Consider the following 12,014-nt stretch of genomic DNA (forward strand, 5'->3'; position numbering starts at 1 on the left):
GTGTGGGCACAAGGCTTTAGCAGCATCCAGTCAGCCAGTCAGCCAGCCAGCGAAAGAGTAAACGACACCAGCAGCGGCGTATGTGTTCAGGTGAGAAATGTAACGACTTTCCACCAACTGGGTGGCACTGGAGGGCGCTCTCTCGCCAAGCCAAGATAAGGAAACTTTTTAGACAGCGACTTCCTCCGCTGCGTTAGTATATAGACAGGGTGGGTGCGATGCGGAAGATGAAGAAGAACACCGGGGGCGGAAGATAGGACACAGCCCAGATATACGAGGTACGTGAGTGACGTGATATGCATGCACAGGATTGGGACGGGAGCGTGGCGTGGAAAAGTTTCCTTTGCTTTGCCGTCTTCTTCGTTTTCCCTCTTGGTATGGTGGTATGGCTCGTGAAGCTGCCTTCGTAGGACCTCCGCTGGAAAAACTAGCGGGTCGATATTGGACAATGGGAAAACTGTGAATTCGCAGCGAATGCTTTGACAGTAAATTGGGCAAATAGTAATCAATATGGTTTTTAGCATTGTTTGAAAAACAGAAAACTGTGGTTACTGGTCACTGTATATTTTTCAGGTAGGTGACGTCAAAATTGAAGCCCTATTGAACTGACAGAAGCCAACATATCGAGTTTCCCACTGACATTTTCCCTCTGGTTTGCTCTGAAATGGGGTTTCCACTGTCTGCTTAGCTCAGGGTTGCCATATTTAATTCTGTAAAATTTTCAGAAAAAAAAATCTGTATATCTGTATTTTTAGAAAAAAAATCTGTAACAAAAAAGGGTAGGTTATATCTATGACATAACCGCAAGGTTGACGTGGAACTACCTTAGCTTAGCAATCATTTGTTTGCATTGATTGAAATTTTGATTGAATGAAACAATTTCCGAATTCAATTGAATTCAATATATTTGCTTTGTGAGTAAAAAGTTCTTTTATGTTTGGTATGATGATATCTTGGTTTCGACCGAAATGTGTTTATCTAATAAAGACTTCTAAAGCAAGGTGTCTGGGGAAAATGGCATTGCAAATACATGAAAATCGGGTTCACGTTCTGACTGAAATGTGTTTGCTTAACACAGACATCAAAATCAAGATATCATCATACCAAACGTCTGTGTTGGGGAAACACATTTCAGTCGAAAGACAAATAGCCCCGATCTGCATGAGTTTGCAATGCCAATATCCTCAGACATCTTGGTTCTGAAGTCTGTGCTGGGGAAATACATTTCAGTCGGAACAAAAATGCCCCCGATTTGCATGTATTTGCAATGCCAATTTCCCCACGCTCCATGGATTTGAAGTCTGTGTTAGGGAAACACATTTCAGTCGGAACAAAAAAAACCCGACTTTCATGTATTTGCAATGTCGATTTCTCTAACGCTGCTTGGTTTTGAAGTCTGTGTTAGGGAGCACATTTCGATGCGAACAAAAGTCCCCATACTTTCATGTATTTGCAATGCCGATTTCCCTAAGGCTGATTGGTTTTGATGGCTGTGTTGGGGAAACCGTAAATCAGGCCAATGAAAACGAGGTAATTAGGGTGTTTAGATAACGCTTAATATTTTTCAGTTATTCAATTGTTTGTCTAATGAAAAATAACATTTTATTAATTGCGATAGAAGCGTAGTAATATTCCGTATCAATTGTTGTAAACATCTTTCCGATCCAGTAAGAAATGTCCTCGAAATCTTTCATTTTTTCCTGCATGTTCTATGTTTATGTTTTCATTTTACCCCCATATACTCCGGTTAGACGTAGTCCCACGTCAAAATTAAGGGAAAAAATCAAAATAAAGGTTTATTCTCATTTTGAATTTCTTTCTCTTGTTTATTGGTTGTTCAAGTCGTATCAATGCAACAAAATAAATCATAAAACGGTTTTCTCATAATCCTCGAAATTGTATGATGTTCATACATGGTTTTGTTGAATTTTGCCTTCAAAATTTTCAGCAATTTCATCATTGAAGCTCCTCCTTGAGCCGGTACATAGTTCTTCGCTTTCAAAATAGAGTCTATAATTGTGGGTGCCAACCGATTTCCGGACTTTGTTTTGTTGGTATTGTAAAGCGAAAATATTCGCTCAACATGTATGTGAATGTTATCAAAAAGTGTCTTAGAAACGACCTTAGCAATAGAAACAAACATTTCTGCTCACGCCTTTTGTCATCCAACAGCTGGGACCAAGTTATATCTGAGTCACTCATTTTTTGCCTCATGAGATTCGTCTTGAGTAGCATGAATTTGTTATCCACGCCTTGTATATAAACCGTTTCAATTAATTGAGAAAATTGACGCATCAAATTATTAAGGTTTGGTAGCTTGACAAAATTTTGAGGGTTTATCAAGGCCGAAGTTTTGATAATTTCAATTGAATCGCTTTAAATTTGTTTCATGGGTTTAATATAGAAGTCACGACAAATCGATTTGAAGGTCAGCTTCCTAGCTGAATCCAATCCTTTTTCAGCTTCCTCTGCATTGATACCAACATAAGCATCCTCAGGATTATTCAGAGAGTCTTCAAAATCTTTCACATCAAGGTCAGCATCAGCGAATCGTTGCACGTAACTCTCCAAACATAAGTTACCCAACATGATCAACAATAACATTCTTGTCTCATTATAAAGTTCGCAAAATTGAGAACTTTCAGATTGAAAATTGCAATATACGTTATTGATGAGCGGTAGAACAAAGTTTAGGAACAGCATAATCGGTTTAGTAATAGGATCGTTTAAATGAGTCAATATGCGATTGGCGCATAGATTATGGTTATACTTAACATGGAACGAAAAGAATAGTTGAGGCTCGATATTTTACTTAACAACTGCCTCCAACGAAAGCCATCTCGTTGCATTGCGTTAAACGTTCTTTTAAATCAAGGTATCTATGTATGTACTGTAATAAATTTAATGTTCAAAATTGGATTTAAAAAAAACTATAAATTCTGTGCTTCTTTACCTAAATTTTGTAATTCTGTATATGCAGATTTTGTATATGAAATTTGGCAAAAAAAAATCTGTAAAATTCAGAATAACCTGTATATGTGGCAACCCTGGTTCTGCTTGAAATTTTCCTAAACGATCTTAGCATCAATCATAATACCAGGCTGATATTTTTCTAGCTGAATATAATCCTCATAAAAACTATATACACAGGTCAGACTCGATTATCCGGAATATTTTAATTTTTCATTATATTAATTTTTAGTTTTTATATTTTAACTAGCTGACCCGGCAAACTTCGTCTCGCTACAAATTTATTTTTTATTATCAATACCTTCAAACTTTCACGTTTTCTTACTATGAGCAAGTTCATGGGTCCAATCGCAGAACTGTTCATTGATTGAGCTTCTAATCGACCCCGTTGAATTTACCTTTTACTATAAAATTCCTAGTAATTCAAACAAAACTCACCATTATAATATCAGATTATTCTCAGACAGAATTCTAGTTCGAGATTTTTCAATCACCTGCAAATAACATGTTTCTCCGTTACATGAAATATATGTTTGATACAGAAAATATGATAGAATAAAGACAGCCCTAAATCGGACAATTCCTTCCTCGAGTTCTGCTCTTATCAACACATTCGGCGATACTTTTTTATTGGTAAGAATAGAAGAAGATATAGGAGTGAGTTTCATCACATTAAAATCCATTTCCAGTTTCGAACAAAGATCAATTTCGCTAGCGCAAACACAAATGGATTAACAGCACTTGTCACTATGTAATTGTAGAACATATGGGAATTTAATTTTCAGAATTTTCCAGAGGAGGGAGGGGTGTCATACCGTCATAGAAACATTTCTCATTCCCACAAAGCCTCACATCCCAAATTGTGCTTGATTAGTTCTCGAGTTATGCAGAAGTTTGTGTTTCGTTTTGTATAGCAGCCCCCCTTAGAGAGGGGGTAGGAGTGTGTTCACCATATAAACGTTTGGTGCCCCGTAAAACCCGTCACATGCCAAATTTGGCTCCATTTGCTTGATTATTTTTCGAGTTATGCAGAAACTTGTGTTTCATTTGTATGAATGCCCATTCGCGGTTTTTTTACGCGGAATTTCCAATTAGCACGGTTTTTTTACGCGGATTTTTCAATTAACGCGGTTTTTTTTTCTCGCGGGTACCTCGTAAAAAAACCAGAGCAATATTACATCTTTCACTCCGCTCACATTTCAGAGCATATGACGGTAATCAGTGCTTGCGACGGAACTAAGCGCTTATGACGGAAATTAGTGCCGCACTCTATCACGATGCTTACGTAGATTTTAGGCGACCTGGTTTTTTTAGGCGGATTTTCCAATTAACGCGGTTTTTTTTACGCAGATTTTCCAATTGACGCGTTTTTTTTACGCGGATTTTCGAATTAATGCGGTTTTTTTTGCACGCGGTTTTTTACGAGGCACGTATACCCCGCGTAAAAAAAAACCTGGGTGTATATCTTTTTCAATGTTTGAAACTACATTTTCGACATCTGAACAACGAGTAAAACAATGCTGTGTCATCAGCGAAAAGTTTAGCAGTTCCTATAAGTGGCAGGTTCCCGATATCGTTTGTGTACAATAGAAATAGCTGAAGTCAGGTTTAACTGCCTTGGGGTACATCGTTTATTGAACACAGGTGGCTTTTGGCATTGTTCAAAGATACGTTTTGCTGTCTATCGGAGAAATAACTTCGTACAAGGTCATTGGCTTTTCCTCGGATACCATAAATATTTAGTTTTCTTAATAATATTTTGTGATCAGTTGTATCAAAAGCCTTTCTGAGATCTAGAAACAGTGCACCAACAATCATTTTATGATCGATTCCTTCAATTACTTCATCCACACGTTCAGTGAGGGCTGTTGTAGTGCTACACCCACGCCTGAACCCATATTGAAGCTTGTAGAAAACACGGTTTTATTCAGAAATTCAAGGAATTGCTTCACAAGCAATTTTTCAGTTTTTTTATTTACTACAGCTGGTATTGGAATGGGTCTGTAATTGCTCGGATTCGTAGAATTACCGGTTTTAAAAATTGGCACATTTGGGCAACTTGGATAAATCCCCGCAGATAGCATTTTATTGAAAATATCTGAAAAAATAATTGAAAATGCAGCTGAATTCCCTTTTATGACACTTACTGGAATGCTATCAGGACCTCAACTCTTTTTGCTATTCAACTCATTTATAAAGGGTGTGTCACATCAAATTGCATCACGGAAAAAACGCTGTAGAAATTCGCCCAGTAGACCGATCCTTTTGAAAATTTTAGACAGTAAAATAAAAACTATTAAACAACTTTTGGCATTTTCTTTTTATTCATACTTCGAGCCCAAGCCCGTATGCTCGCACCTTCCTCTTTACCCCGTTCATAAGGTTCTGTACAACGTCAGGTTGTAGTTTTTTTTGAACAGATATCCATTTTCTCTTGAAGTCGCCTCCGATTTGACAACTTTTGGGTTCTTCCGGAGGGCCTGCTTCATAATCGCCCAATATTTCTCTATTGGGCGAAGCTCCGGCGCGTTGGGCGGGTTCATTTCCTTTGGCACGAAGGTGACCCCGTTGGCTTCGTACCACTCCAACACGTCCTTTGAATAGTGGCACGAAGCGAGATCCGGCCAGAAGATGGTCGGGCCCTCGTGCTGCTTCAATAGTGGTAGTAAGCGCTTCTGTAGGCACTCCTTAAGGTAAACCTGCCCGTTTACCGTGCCGGTCATCACGAAGGGGGCGCTCCGCTTTTCGCAAGAGCAGATCGCTTGCCACACCATGTACTTTTTGGCAAACTTGGATAGTTTCTGCTTGCGAATCTCCTCCGGAACGCTGAATTTGTCCTCTGCGGAGAAGAACAACAGGCCCGGCAGCTGACGAAAGTCCGCTTTGACGTAGGTTTCGTCGTCCATTACCAGGCAATGCGGCTTCGTCAGCATTTCGGTGTACAGCTTCCGGGCTCGCGTTTTGCCTTTCGTCGCGGTTAGGAGCCTTCTGAACCTTGTATGTACGCAGGCCCTCCCGCTGCTTGGTCCGCTGGACGAATGAACTTGCTTATTGGCGACATCCCGGACCGAACTTCTCGGATCACGTCTAAACTGCTTAACTACGCGCTTGTGATCTTTTTCACTGACAGAGCATCCATTTTTGCCGTTCTTCACCTTCCGGTCGATGGTCAGGTTCTCGAAGTATCGTTTTAGTACTCTGCTGACCGTGGATTGGACGATTTCAAGCATCTTACCGATGTCCCGATGTGACAACTCCGGATTCTCGAAATGAGTGCACAAGATTAATTCACGACGCTCTTTTTCGTTCGACTACATTTTCCCAAATTTACGAAAAATGGACAGTGAAGCATGGCCAACGTGATCTATACACTCTTATCTGATTATAAGCGAAAGCTGAAGATATAATTCCTAAAAATTAAATTTCTACAGCGTTTTTTCCGTGATGCAATTTGATGTGACACACCCTTTAGTCAACAGCACCTCATCTTGGGTTGAGGGAAACCAAAATATCGGATTTTGGACTTGGGTTGGGAATTCGTAAGAGAAATGTTATCTATATTTTTAGGGATTACGCTTTACAACTGAGTTCAAATGTTTGAAAAATAGTTGTTAAAAATGTCACATACTTCGTTGTCGTTTTCAAGCTTTACAAATATGATCATTTGAACAAAATTGAACGTAGCTAGGTAGAAGAGAGGGTTAGAGTAATTAGATACGTTAAAATCCCAAATTCAAATGAATACATCGATTTAATATTTAAAGATACTTAATATGATAATTTACTGAAACATGGATGTAACGAGGATGAGCAGGGTCCGTTTAATATGTTTAAATGCGGTTCTCCAGAGTGTACATTTTGCTTCAAAAATCAAAAATTCAATTGAAAATATTAATTCAATGATCATATATAACTCATTTATACGAATAATCATGAACGTACAACGACTCGTACGTTTTCAGCAGCACCAAAACCAACACTGCGGAACTAACAAATGCCATATCATCGCTAGCAGAAATAGTCGAAAACATCGCCCCATTCCGGAAAGAAAGCCAGACACATAACGGCAGTATCCAATCAACGTCAAATGCAAATTCCAAATTCCTGGAGAAGGCTCTCCTTTCTTGAACCCAATGTGGCCTCCTGACGCTGTTCGAAGGCACCTCCTTAGAGGACTCTAAAATAATGGATACAGTGAGGACGTATCTTTCCTTCCTCCAAAACCAAACAACTGCTGTTTGTATTCGTGGAATAACGAAAACTAGCGCATCTGTAATGGTCGCAGCTGAAGACGTGAGGACCCTGAAACATGGAAAATTTCAACAAACGATGGAGAGAAGAATGTGTTCACGCGAAGTGGAAGAATGCTGAGGTCTCCTGTATATACTCGAGTGACCACAACGAATACCGGCAGTACCAAACCACAAGGGGAGCGGCAAGCACTCCAGGTAGATCTTGGCTCTCAATCAAGCCAGGTATTTACGCCTACTCCACGCATCAACGTATACTAATAAGGGCCACAACATGACTGACGTCAGAAAGAAGTTGAACGAGCTGTATGATTTTGTGAAGGATAGAAACAACGTCCATTTGAAAATCGAACAGCTAGTGACGAGCATCAGATACGCCGTCATGTTCGCTGAACGCGAACAAACTGAGCTGCAGTCGAGAGCAGAGGTTGCTGAAAAGGCACTCGTCGAGGCTAAGGAGAAGATAACTATTGAGATGCAGGAGACGCCGAAAGGACCCCGAAACTCGCGATCGGACAAAAAGAAGAGGGATACTCCAACAGATGAAGAAGGCTCAAAATGATAACCCGGGTAATAGGAATGCGGAATGCGAAAACAGTAGGTTAAGAAATGTTAAGAAATTTGTCGCTCTGCGAGGAAGCAAACGTGAGAGTTCTATCCCAAACATCATTGGCCGAGTGCAGGTATATGGACTAGAGATGGGCAAACCGTTCACGAACGGTACGAAAGAACTAGTTCGCCGAAAAGAGTGAACGAACGGTCGTTCTTTTTCAAAGAACGGTAGTTCTCCCCACGAACTGATTGCGAGCGAACGGTTTGTGAACGAACTGATTCCGAAAGAACGGTTTGTGAGTGAACTGATTGAGAGTGAACTGTTTGTGAACGAACTGTTTGCGAGTGAACTGTATGGGAAAGAACTGATTGGGAGTGAACTGTTTGAGAACGAACTGTTCGAGAACGAAGTGTTTGCGGGCAAATTGTTTGCGAACGAAAGAGTGCAGCTGAACTGATTTGCGCTGCACGGAATGGATAAATAGAACGAGAATGCTTGTAAGAAAAATAGAACGATATTGTTATTTACGAGCAAAATGCATGTAACGCAAGGTTTATTTTGTTGATGTATACTCAATTTTGGGTTAAAAATTAAATAAGATTTTCGTAGTTTTAAAGGCGAAGCTGTATATTTTCAATTTCATGTATTTTCTTCAATTCCGCGAAACATTCATATACTTCCTGATTATCAGAAAAAAATCTAGGGGAAGCTGGGGCGATTCAAGAATTAGGTAAACATTGTAGCGCTGCACTGATTTTAGTATTGTTGAGCCCCTCGTTTCTATGAGTATGAACGTCAGTTTCAACACAACTCCCGTGTGTAGAATCTGAGTGTTTTTTCTTAGTGAAATCGGAAAGGGGAAAAGCATTCGCTTTGCAGTTCATCCGAAACATACACATATGAAAAGACACTCAGATTCTACACACGGGAGTTGTGTTGCGACTGACGTTCATACTCATAGAAACGAGGGGCTCAACAATACTAAAATCAGTGCAGCGCTACATCATTCCCTGCTAAATTTTCGAAAATTTGATTGGCCTAAACCAATCAAATTTTCGAAGGCGAAACTCATATGGCGAAACTCATATGTGTATGTTTCGGATGAACTGCAAAGCGAATGCTTTTCCCCTTTCCGATTTCACTGCTAGCTATAATTGAGTGCCAGATGTAACTCGACGGCTCAATTTAGCCAAGACACGTCTCAGAAAATGTCTTAGACACTCGTGTGAGTTTTTTCTAAGAAATTCACGTTTCCTTAACCGGGAGAGTTTTTGGCGGGTTTTCTTGGTATTTGAATTCGGAATCCGGCGAGCGACTCGATTTAAGCTGCGCTCGGGAGATTAAAGATAATCGCCCGAAAATGTTTGAAAAGTGGACAGATGTAGGCAAGGGGGTTGAGGGTAAGACTACGTATTATTAATATCATTAATAATTGCGTAGTTCCGGTCCTTTTGATCATTGCGCTGATCTGAGGACTTCGAAGAAATATTCTTCCATTTCAACTTGGCCCGTGGAAGAGGCAGCAGTGTGTAGTTCCGTTTGTGAAATCGCGAGTAGTTCAAAAGGTAGTTGGTACTTTTCACGCCATAGTTAGTGTAGCTCATTTGTGTTTTTTTTTCTTTGTTTGTTCTTTTTCTTTTGTTTTTTAGTGAGCGCAGTTAGCTCAATTTTAAATTTTAAATTTACTCCTCCAGTGCGTAAAAGTTCAAATTCACTTGGAGGTAAGCATTGGCTTTTTTTTTGCAAAATGTGGCTTTATGGTAAATGGCTTGTGTGTGCGCTTTTTTATGTGTTGTTTCTAGGTGGCACCACTTCTGACCCCACGGCTACGTTGGAATTGGCCCTCTCCGTCAACACGAGGGCCCCAGCAAAATTCTCGCGCTCCCGGCGGCTCGTCATCAGCGGAAGTTCATCGCTCTTCGCCGCCGTACCACGTAAATCCATGGTAGTGAGTACCCATTTTTATTTTCCTTTTAACATGCGCATGTAGGGAAATAATACTCAACACGCTAATAATGAGAGGTGCGCTATAGAGCGCAAGAACAGAAGCAACACCACACAAAAGTACACACACAATAGCCATTGAATGTGAGTGAATGGAGAAGCCATAGCAGTATGACTAGAAAGTCAACCGCCATTACCAAATCTTTTTGAATGGTCCTTTAGTGTAGTGAGCTAATTGCTATGTCTGCAAATCCAATGATTTGATGTTCGAGTCTGGAGTTAGATTAAATTTTTCTGTTATGTTATAAATTAGTTGAATTAGTTTTTTGTCGTCACGCTGTCGAACACTCAGATTCTACACACGGGAGTTGTGTTGAAACTGACGTTCATACTCATAGAAACGAGGGGCTCAACAATACTAAAATCAGTGCAGCGCTACAACATAAAATCTCATTTTCAGGGCAAGTTGAGAAGAAAGTTTTTTCGTTGCTTTCAATCCATTGTTTGGCCTATTGCGTGTACGTGTTATCGTGATTGTTTATTAATTGATTGTTAGTAGAAATAGTTGCTGAATTTTTCCTCTGAATGAAATATGATCTTACATGGAATCTGTGTGTTGTCCACACAGAAAATATGAAAAATTGCACATTTTTTGTTCGCATTAAATTATTACTTATACTTTTGTCGTCCGATAAACATATTTTCACATACAGTTTGCGACTTTTAAAGAAGAAGCACCATATCTTTCCCCACTAAATTTCAAAAAAATAAATCCCATACGTACACTATCCAATCCAACGGTATCAATGAATAGCTGTCTATAGATGTTGGGTTCCAGCTAATATTTTATGTTATTCTGAATACCGCTGAACGAAAGAGCGAAAGAACTGTTCAAAAAAACTGATTCACTTAGATGAACGGTTTGTGACTGAACCGTTCATCAAAGTGAACTGTTTTGCCCATCTCTAATATGGACGAAATCACTACAGACGAGGAATTAAGCGCACGAAACTGCACAGCCCCCGAAAGATGTAATCTGTGCAGGAAATGTTCTTGAATTTCAAATAATATGAGTATAGTCTAGCAGCTCGTTTAGATGAGAACACTTCATCACTTTGTTTACGTATACTTAACGTGGGCCGATCCCGGTGGTACTGCAATACCGGGCCAACCCGTGGTGGAAGTGGAGCAAGCCCCTAACCATTCCACCCGATTCCAAAAATCAGTTTAACATTTGTTGTCTCCCTATGGGAGATCTATCAGATGTTAAGCTGATAAGAACAGATACTACACTTTGATCTTAGCCTTTAGGCCGAGAAGCGATAAAGGACAGATCACGCAGCAGATCTCTAGTGTGCGATTGAACGTGCTGCGCTAGCGATGGAAACAACGAGAGAAGCAAAGCAAACGACTTTGCTTGGTGCCCAAAAACACCCTGAAAAGAATATGATCATAAAAAGGAGAAAGAAAAGACTAGGTGTTAACCGAAGGTAAGGGGATGAGAAAATTCATTAAAAAATATGTAAAGCAATAAGATAATCTCATTCTTCTGAATATTTTCTAATAAGAGTTTCCGTCTTCCTAAATACGATAGAATCGAAGGTAAATATTATTGAACGATATTTGATTTTTTCGAATACAAAGTGTTGCATTACGCAAGTGACAAGTGTGGTACGTTTTTCAACACCATAAAACATATTTTATGATTCAGAGTTTCTATATTTTTTCCTAATGTTGATACACATAAGAATATATAAATATATAAACAAATATTTATTTTACTGCGCATATTAATGTTTGGACAATGCACTTCGTTATATTAGAGTACTAGTTGACCCGGCAAACTTCGTCCCGCCCACAATTGCCATTTTGATTTGAGTAATTTCGAACACTCACGTTCTCCGAAAATTATTTCTCTGTACGCGATCTTTACTCGCGATATAATATCTTTTTCGACACATACACCTGACGCAGACTGAGACACACCAATCCTGATACTGACTGTTTGAATCCGTTGCTACGTTCTTGAGTTAAATCGTGAGGAATGGACAAGGAAGGAAGGAAGGTATTGAATTAGAGAGACTTTAAACTCTGAGAGTTCATTCGTCTCTAGGAATGGACATCAAATCATTTTTATTTATATAGATTCCAAATGTTTCTTCCTTTTTTTGATGCGAAATGAATACACGTGCCTGGAACCGCATGTTTTGGGGCAAATTTGTACGCTTCATTTGTTCGGATTCCACGAATGAGATCGTTTCCTTCGGTGTGGATGAGACGAAGGCGAGCCATTGGTA

General features: G+C 39.6%; 1 non-coding gene across 1 annotated transcript; it reads right to left on the reverse strand.

Moving 5' to 3' along the window:
• Window positions 1-10,846: 10,846 nt before the first annotated feature.
• LOC129772010 (U2 spliceosomal RNA) lies at window positions 10,847-11,041 on the reverse strand. The gene has a single exon (XR_008742527.1). It is a non-coding gene; the product is annotated as a U2 spliceosomal RNA (small nuclear RNA).
• Window positions 11,042-12,014: the final 973 nt, after the last annotated feature.

The sequence above is a fragment of the Toxorhynchites rutilus genome, chromosome 2 (assembly GCF_029784135.1).
Source record: "Toxorhynchites rutilus septentrionalis strain SRP chromosome 2, ASM2978413v1, whole genome shotgun sequence".
NCBI classification, from domain to species: Eukaryota; Metazoa; Arthropoda; class Insecta; order Diptera; family Culicidae; genus Toxorhynchites; species Toxorhynchites rutilus.